General features: G+C 56.8%; 1 long non-coding RNA gene across 1 annotated transcript; it reads right to left on the bottom strand.

Annotated features, from left to right (window-relative positions):
• Nucleotides 1-39: 39 nt before the first annotated feature.
• LOC146422273 (uncharacterized) lies at nt 40-7,888 on the bottom strand. Its single transcript, XR_014848209.1, has 3 exons — nt 7,632-7,888; nt 1,268-1,458; nt 40-267 (listed from the first exon to the last, which is right to left on the bottom strand). It is a non-coding gene; the product is annotated as an uncharacterized LOC146422273 (long non-coding RNA).
• Nucleotides 7,889-9,708: the final 1,820 nt, after the last annotated feature.

Here is a 9,708-nt window from a genome sequence, read left to right on the forward strand (position 1 = left end):
AAGCATTCAGCTTCTGTCCCACCAAGGCAACAAGACTCTTACCTGCACAGGTATTGATCCGAGGGGCTTGGACTGGGCCCCTACAGCCTTCCAGAGATTGTTGGTTTTTCATTTCCAGGTTTGTGGTAGTGGGGACACCACAGAGGTGGTTTCTGTGAAAAGGTGCTAGAAGCTTCCACCATATCCAACAGAGCCAATCCCTGATGGCTCTGAAGATGGACATGCCGCTGGCTAAGATTGTGCCAATTAGAGATGGTCGCGAAACTTCTGTGATAACATATTTGAGAAGAAAATTAAAACAAAGATTCTTCTAAAATTTCTAAATTAAAACATTATTTTTCTAGCCAGAGAAGTGGAAGAGGTGACAACATGTGAGGCAAACAACTCGGAGACAGCAAGGTCAGTGGAGAAGGAGGGGAAGAAGGTGCTCCAGGTGCTGGAGCTGAGACTCTTCTGTAGGCTGTGGGGATGACCATGGTGGAGCAGCCGTGCCCCTGCAGCCCATGGGGTCCACAGGGGATGCAGAGATCCACTCACAGCCTGTGGGGAGGTGCCCACGCCAGAGCGGGTGGATGCCTGGAGGAGGCTGTGATCCAGTGGGAATCCCCATGAAGAAAGAGGTCTTGTTCCCAAGATGGAACAGCCTGGCCTTGGCAGTCTGTACCCCGTGTACAAGTGACCCACTCCACAGCAGTTTTGGGAGGACTGTCTGCCTGTGAGAGAGACTCACATTGCAGTGGTTTTGGGAGGACTGCTTCTCGTGAGATTGGATCTACACTGGAGAAGTTCACAGAGAACTGTCTCCTGTGGGAGAGACCCCATGGTGCAAAGCAGGGGAAGGAGTCCTCTCCCTGAGCGGCAGAAGAAAATCTCAGTGATGAACTGACCAAAACCCCCACACCCTGTTCCATGTGCTATTGGTGGGGAGGAGGGAGGGGTTGGGCGAAAGAATGGTGTCTTACAGGCTTATTTCTCTTCTCATTATCCTCCTCTGACTCTGTTGGTAATAAACAAACTTTATATTCCTAAACTGAGCCTGTTGTGTCCTTGTAGTGTTTCCCCCCAGTTCTTTACTCAACCCACAAATGCTTTGTTATTTTTTCCCGTCCTCTGCCCAGCGGTGGCAGGGGAGAGTGAGTGAGTGGCCGTTGTCGGTGCCTGGCATTTGGCCAGCATGAAACCACAACACAGAATCTTCAGGGTCAGCTTTCCTTCAGGAGTCCAGACAGATTTGGGCAATCTGTGGGCTCTGATTCCTCTCACCCACCTCACAGCAGGTGCTCCTGTTGCTCCCAGCCTTGGCTTCCCAGTGGACACAGGTCGCTGAGGTCCCCACGTCAGGGGACACAGCACAGCAGCAGTGGCAGACCTGAGGCACACAGTGGGGTGTGGAGAAGAAGATGGGAACCACCTCAAGAACTCAGGAGAAAGAGTACTGGGAAGAAAATGCCCAAAATCCTAAAGAAGAAGAGCAGACAGTCGGCAGAAGGCAACACATGAACACGGAGGATTCATTCCAGGCAACACTGGAGGCAACACCTTCTCTTCCACTCCTGACTGCCCAGGCAGCAAAGACTCCTCAGGGCCCTTCTGAGGTGGTGATGAGAGCAGGGCTTCATCTAGGACCTAAAGCTATGCACCCCCTGCCACCAGGAGGAAGCTAGACATGCTGGAGAGGTGGGAGAGAGCAAAGCCCATGAAGGTCAACAAAGCCAAGTGCAGGTGCTGCCCCTGGGCCAGGGCAATGCCAGGCACAGACACAAGCTGGGAACAGAATGGATTGAGAGCAGATCTGCAGAGAAGGGCTTGGGGGTGCTGATGGGGGAGAGGATGTCCAGGGAACATCTGTGCTCTCGGGACAGGAGACAAGGTGTGGAGGGGGCAGAGCTTGGGGAACAGCACTGACAATGGGGCAGCACAGGCCCTGTCCCACCACTGCCCACAGCACACAGCTGCTGCTGGGGGGAAGCTCAGACCCCTGGAGAGGGGGAGAAGCAGCACTGGGCTTGGATCCCAGCAGGCACTGAGCCCCAGCAGCAGCAGCAGCTCGTGCAATCCTGCCAGCAGGATGGGGACAGGAGGGGCAAAGCAGAAGCAGGAAAAGGCACTGGCTCGAGAAAAGGACAGTGCAGCAGCAGAGGAAAGCTGGGCCTGCTGGCAGAGCAGAGGAGGGACTTTGGGCACCAAGAACCCTCAGCTGGCACATGTCCAGCTGCTCCCTGGACAGCAGAGCCTCAGTGCAGGATGGCTGTTCAGGAAGGGAACTGCTGGCTCTGGGTCACTACTGGATCTTGTCCACTCACGACTCTTATCCCAGCCTTGTCTCCTGCCATATTCTCTCCCACTGGAGCTCTGCCAGCGCTGGTTCAGTCTCAGAAACTGGGGGCTGCCCTGGACAGCATTAACTCCAGCCCAGCCACACCCTCAATTTGCCCCAGGCACCCTTGGCAGTCCCAGCACGGCTTCCCATTGCTGCAGGAAAAGTGAAAAAGCCCCATGCACCTGTGTCAGTGCCTGCAAAGAGGCACTGAGCACATTCATGGGATAACTCAGGATTGAGTTCTCCGTTAGAAGCAAACGAGGGAAGCAGAAAGGCTGGCAGCAGGACCTGCCATGGGAATGCCTGCACCCCGTTTCACAGGAACAGCTCCCCGAGAGTGCAACAGGGAAAGGGGCTCTGGGAGTGCTGCTGCCTTTGAGGGGCTGCCCCAGGGACCAGAGTGCTCTGGGTGCTGATGTTTGGATTGTAAGAGAGGAGAATCCCACCCTACCTGCATGGAGAGGAAGAGGAACGATCCCACATCTTTCCTGCCTTCAGGGCAGCGCAGCCATCTGGCCCCACTGCGGGGCTGGGGGTGCCCAGGCCTGCGGGGAGCATTTCACAGCTGGGCACAGGCTGGTGGCAGGGAAGGTGCTCTGCAAGGGAACTCTGCCTGCCCAGCCCTGCTGGCAGCTCTCATGCCAGGCTTTGCATCTCTGCAGACTTCACTCTGCCCCTCCATCTCCCCACATCCCTCTTCCTTCCCCCCCACCCCTGCTCCCACCCCTCTGCCCCCAGCCCCCCTCCCAGCTCAGCCCCCACAGCACACACAGCTCCCCTGAGCTCCCCCAAAGCAGCTGCCGGCAAAGGTGGCTTCCTGCAGCCCACACTCGGAGCAGACACCACCTGCCTGCTGCCCTCACACCTCTCTTCTCCTGCCCTGCCATCTCCCCAGCCATGGCAAAACACCTGGAACAGGAAGCAGGAGCCCAACAACATCCCTCTCCCTGCTGCTCCCAGCTCCCAGCCCCTCAGCTCATGCCAAGCTCCTACCATCTCCCTCCATGACCCACAGCTCCTGGGCTGGGAGAAGTCCAGCACAGCCCATCCTGTCCCCAGATCTTTTGTGGGGGACCTGCTTCCCCTTTTATAGAGGCAGTGCGGGAGCAACTCTTGCTTTCCTCCAAATCATGTGTTTTCCTGCAGTACTCTGAAAGTGCAACTGTGTGGCTGCTGCCCGGTTTGGGGTTAAAAGTTGTTTGGTGAGAATGGGGACTCAATGACATTGTAGGTCTTCTCCAGCCCTAATGATTCTATGATTCCATGGAAGGCACAAGGAGATGGCCAGAGCCTGGGGCTCCTGGCTGCAGCCCTGCATCCATTAGCCAAGATCATGGAACGCCAGAAGTGGGCAAATTGTGCCAGGGCCTCACCATCTTCCCAAAGAAGAATTCCTTCCCAATCTATCCCTGCCCTCTGGCAGTGGGAAGCCATTCCTCCTTATCCTGTCCCTCCAGGCCCTTCTCCAAAGTCCCTCTGCAGCTCATCTGGAACCCCTTTAGGCACTGGAAGGGGCTCTGAGGTATCCCTGGAGCCTTCTCTTCTCCAGGTGAGCACCCCCAGCTTTGAGCAGGGGAGGGATGGGGGATGCTGCTTGTTGGAGCAATCACATCAGCTCCATGCTCTGAACAACCCAGGGACACCAGAGACAACCTTCACACCCAGCAGGAAACATCCCCTGAGCTCCTGCAGGCTGGGGGAAATTCCCTGGGCTGCAGCAAGGTCAAAAGAAGGAAGGTGGGAAACAGGGACCCCCAGCACAGCTCCTGCAGACAGAGCCATCCCAGCAAACCCACAGAGGATCCATTAGTAACACCTGGGGGACAATGAGGTCGAGTCCCTCTGCTCGGGGACTGCCACCAGCAGCTCCCACTGTGTTTTCCAACATGGAAAGAGGGCACAGATGGTGCCAGCACCCAGGATCTGAGTGCCAGGACACATGGCCAGGCTGCTACCAAAATCTCCCTCTGCTTTTGGTGGAGAAGAGTGAGGCTGATGCTCTAGGGGTGTGTAGGAGTTCCTCCTCCCTCAGCACCAGCACAAGGCTGTTGGACCCACTGGAGCAGGAAGCCACAGGGCAGGAGAGAAATGCCCTGGGTTTGGGTGGGAGGGATGTGAGGAAGAACAGCAGGAATGGCATGTTCCCAGGTGTTGGAGCAGTCTAAGGACCCAGCACAGAGCCAGCAGTGGGGCAGGGCACACCCTCCTCTCTGCACACATACACACATGCACATGTGAAAGCACACACAGACACACACATGCACATCCTGAGTGCACACACATGTGCACACCCATGGCACAGGAACATTTCCCAGTGTTCTCAGGAGTGAAGGCCTTGGCTTCCAGCCCCTCACTGTGCCTCTGAACTGCTCTTGGTGTCCTTTGGCTGTCACCTATCTGCACCATCCCACTGTTACCCCTGCTCTCAGGGCCATGCTAGCAGCCTGGCAAGGGTCCAGGAGAAGTGAGTGATTTTCATGGAATCATGCCATAAAGCCAAGGGATGTGCCTGAATCAAATCCCCTCTCCAGTCCCTTGGGCTTTCATTGGTGTTTAGATGTTCCTTGAATGCCCTGGGCCATGGCACAGGTGGGAGTCTGAGCTCTCTGGAGCCACAGGTGTGATCCACGAGGCCAATGCCAGTGCCACCACAGTTGGACAACAGTGCTGCTCTCCCTCTGACTCAGTGGCACCTCGGGGGCTCCTCCTGGACCCCTCCCTTTTCACTGCCACCACCCACATGTGTCACACAGGAAAAACAGCCCCCTCCATCCCAGCCACCCCGCAGTCAGCTCTCGTGCCAGGTTTTGCGTCTCTGCAGACTTCACTCTGCCCCTCCATTCCCCTGTATCCCTCTTCCTTCCCCCCCACTCCCGCTCCCACCCCTCTGCCCCCAGCCCACCTCCCAGCTCAGCCCCCACAGCACACACAGCTCCCCTGAGCTCCCCAAAAGCAGCTGCCAGCAAAGGTGGCTTCCTGCAGCCCATGCTCACAGCAGACACCACCCGCCCACTGCCCTCACACCCCTCTTCTCCTGCCCTGCCATCTCCCCAGCCATGGCAAAACACCTGGAACAGGAAGCAGGAGCCCAACAAGATCCCTCTCCCTGCTGCTCCCAGCTCCCAGCCCCTCAGCTCATGCCAAGCTCCTACCATCTCCCTCCATGACCCACAGCTCCTGGGCTGGGAGAAGTCCAGCACAGCCCATCCTGTCCCCAGATCTTTTGTGGGGGACCTGCTTCCCGTTTTATAGGTGCAGTGAGGGTGCAGCTCTTGCTTTCCTCTAAATCATGTGTTTTCCTGCAGTACTCTGAAAGTGCAACTGTGTGGCTGCTGCCCGGTTTGGGGTTAAAAGTTGTTTGGTGAGAATGGGGACTCAATGACATTGTAGGTCTTTTCAAGCCCTAATGATTCTATGATTCCATGGAAGGCAAAAGGAGATGGGCAGAGACTGGGGCTCCTGGCTGCAGCCCTGCATCCATTAGCCAAGATCATGGAATGCCAGAAGTGGGCAAATTGTGCCTGGGTCCTCGGACTGCATCGGTTCCCAAAGAAGAATTCCTTCCCAAGTTCTATCCCTGCCCTCTGGCAGTGGGAAGCCATTTCTCCTTGTCCTGTCCTTCCAGGCCCTTATCCGAAGTCCCTCTCAAGCTCTCCTGGAACCCCTTTAAGCACTGGAAGGGGCTCTGAAGTATCCCTGGAGCCTTCTCTTCTCCAGGTGAAAACCCCCAGCTTTGAGCAGGGGAGGGATGGGGGATGCTGCTTGTTGGAGCAATCACATCAGCTCCATGCTCTGGACAACCCAGGGAGACCAGAGACAACCTCCACACTCATCACGAAACATCCCCTGAGCTCCTGCAGGCTGGGGGAAATTCCCTGGGCTGCAGCAAGGTCAAAAGAAGGAAGGTGGGAAACAGGGACCCCCAGCACAGCTCCTGCAGACAGAGCCATCCCAGCAAACCCACAGAGGATCCATTAGTAACACCTGGGGGACAATGAGGTCGAGTCCCTCTGCTCGGGGACTGCCACCAGCAGCTCCCACTGTGTTTTCCAACATGGAAAGAGGGCACAGATGGTGCCAGCACCCAGGATCTGAGTGCCAGGACACATGGCCAGGCTGCTACCAAAATCTCCCTCTGCTTTTGGTGGAGAAGAGTGAGGCTGATGCTCTAGGGGTGTGTAGGAGTTCCTCCTCCCTCAGCACCAGCACAAGGCTGTTGGACCCACTGGAGCAGGAAGCCACAGGGCAGGAGAGAAATGCCCTGGGTTTGGGTGGGAGGGATGTGAGGAAGAACAGCAGGAATGGCATGTTCCCAGGTGTTGGAGCAGTCTAAGGACCCAGCACAGAGCCAGCAGTGGGGCAGAGCACACCCTCCTCTCTGCACACATACACACATGCACATGTGAAAGCACACACAGACACACACATGCACATCCTGAGTGCACACACATGTGCACACCCATGGCACAGGAACATTTCCCAGTGTTCTCAGGAGTGAAGGCCTTGGCTTCCAGCCCCTCACTGTGCCTCTGAACTGCTCTTGGTGTCCTTTGGCTGTCACCTATCTGCACCATCCCACTGTTACCCCTGCTCTCAGGGCCATGCTAGCAGCCTGGCAAGGGTCCAGGAGAAGTGAGTGATTTTCATGGAATCATGCCTAAAGCCAAGGGATGTGCCTGAATCAAATCCCCTCTCCAGTCCCTTGGGCTTTCATTGGTGTTTAGATGTTCCTTGAATGCCCTGGGCCATGGCACAGGTGGGAGTCTGAGCTCTCTGGAGCCACAGGTGTGATCCACGAGGCCAATGCCAGTGCCACCACAGTTGGACAACAGTGCTGCTCTCCCTCTGACTCAGTGGCACCTCGGGGGCTCCTCCTGGACCCCTCCCTTTTCACTGCCACCACCCACATGTGTCACACAGGAAAAACAGCCCCCTCCATCCCAGCCACCCCGCAGTCAGCTCTCGTGCCAGGTTTTGCGCCTCTGCAGACTTCACTCTGCCCCTCCATTCCCCTGTATCCCTCCTCCTTCCCCCCAACTCCTGCTCCCACCCCTCTGCCCCCAGCCCCCCTCCCAGCTCAGCCCCCACAGCACACACAGCTCCCCTGAGCTCCCCCAAAGCAGCTGCCAGCAAAGGTGGCTTCCTGCAGCCCATGCTCAGAGCAGACACCACCCACCCGCTGCCCTCACACCCCTCTTCTCCTGCCCTGCCATCTCCCCAGCCATGGCAAAACACCTGGAACAGGAAGCAGGAGCCCAACAAGATATTGCTCCCTTCCCCTCTTGGGAAGAATCTCATCCCAATCTCCTACCGTCTCCCTCCGTGCTCTGCAGTTCCTGGGCTGGGAGAAGTCCAGCACAGCCCATCCTGTCCCCAGATCTTTTGTGGGAGACCTGCTTCCCGTTTTATAGGTCCAGTCAGGGTGCAGCTCCTGCTTTCCTCTAAATCACGTGTTTTCCTGCAGTACTCTGAAAGTGCAACTGTGTGGCTGCTGCCCGGTTTGGGGTGAAAAGTTGTTTGGTGAGAATGGGGACTCAATGACATTGGAGGTCTTTTCAAACCCTAATGATTCTACCATTCCATGAAAGGCAAAAGGAGATGGGCAGAGACTGGGGCACCTGGCTGCAGCCCTGCACCCCTTAGCCAAGATCATGGAATGCCAGAAGTGGGCAAACTGTACCTCGGTCCTCCCAAGGACTGCATCACGGTCCTCCCAAAGAAGAATTCCTTCCCAAGATCCCATCTATCCCTGCCCTCTGGCAGTGGGAAGCCATTCCTCCTTATCCTGTCCCTCCAGGCCCTTCTCCAAAGTCCCTCTGCAGCTCTTCTGGAACACCTTTAAGCACTGGTAGGGGCTCTGAGGTATCCCTGCAGCCTTCTCTTCTCCAGGTGAGCACCCCCAGCTTTGAGCAGGGGAGGGATGGGGGATGCTGCTTGTTGAAACAATCACATCAGCTCCATGCTCTGGACAACCCAGGGACACCAGAGACAACATCCACACCCATCAGGAAACATCCCCTGAGCTCCTGCAGGCTGGGGGAAATTCCCTGGGCTGCAGCAAGGTCAAAAGAAGGAAGGTGGGAAACAGGGACCCCCAGCACAGCTCCTGCAGACAGAGCCATCCCAGCAAACCCACAGAGGATCCATTAGTAACACCTGGGGGACAATGAGGTCGAGTCCCTCTGCTCGGGGACTGCCACCAGCAGCTCCCACTGTGTTTTCCAACATGGAAAGAGGGCACAGATGGTGCCAGCACCCACGATCTGAGTGCCAGGGCCTGTGGCCAGGCTGCTCCCAAAATGTCTCTCTGCTTTTGGGGTAGAAGAGTGAGGCTGATGCTCTAGGGGTGTGTAGGAGTTCCTCTTCTGTCACCACCAGCACAAGGCTGTTGGACCCCCTGGAGCAGGAAGCCTCAGGGCAGGAGAGAAATGCCTTTGGTATTGGTGGGAGGGATGAGAGGAAGAACAGCAGGAATGGGATGTTCCCAGGTGTTGGAGCAAACTGAGGACCCAGCACAGAGCCAGCAGTGGGGCAGAGCACACCCTCCCCCCTGTACACACACACACACACACACACACACACACACACACACGTGCACCTGTGAAAGCACACAGAGACACACACATTCACATGTGGAAGCACACACAGACACACACAGATGCACATCCTGTGTGTGCACACCCATGGCACAGGAACATTTCCCAGTGTTCCCAGGAGTGGAGGCCTTGGCTTCCAGTCCCTCACTGTGTCTCTGATCTGCTCTTGGTGTCCTGTGACCATCACCTCCCTGCACCGTCCCACTGTTCCCACTGTTCTCAGGGCCATGCTCGGAGCGTGACAAGGCGCCAGGAGAAGCAACTGATTTTCATGGAATCATGCCATAAAGCCAAGGGATGGGCCTGAGTGAAATCCCCTCTCCAGTCCCGTGGACTTTCGTTAGACTCTGGATGTTCCTTGAATGCCCTGGGCCCTGGCACAGCTGGGGTTCCGAGCTCTCTGGAACCACAGGTGTGATCCACGAGGCCAATGCTGGTGTCACCATGGTCAGACAGCAGGGCTGCTCTCCCTCTGACTTAGTGGCACCTCAGAGGCTCCTCCTGGATACCCTCCCTTTTCACCACCACCAACCACATGTGCCACAAAGGAAGAGCAGCTCCCTCCATTCCCATCAGCTCCACTGGCTGCTCTTGTGCCAGGCTTTGCACATCTGCAAACTTCACTCTGCCCCTCCATCCCCCCACATCCCTCCTCCTTCCTACGCCACTCCTGCTCCCACCCCTCTGCCCCCAGCCCCCCTCCCAGCTCAGCCCCCACAGCACACACAGCTCCCCTGAGCTCCCCCAAAGCAGCTGCCAGCAAAGGTGGCTTCCTGCAGCCCATGCTCGCAG

This window comes from Lichenostomus cassidix, unplaced genomic scaffold (genome assembly GCF_008360975.1).
Source record: "Lichenostomus cassidix isolate B80296 unplaced genomic scaffold, HeHo_3.0 HiC_scaffold_527, whole genome shotgun sequence".
Classification (NCBI taxonomy): domain Eukaryota; kingdom Metazoa; phylum Chordata; class Aves; order Passeriformes; family Meliphagidae; genus Lichenostomus; species Lichenostomus cassidix.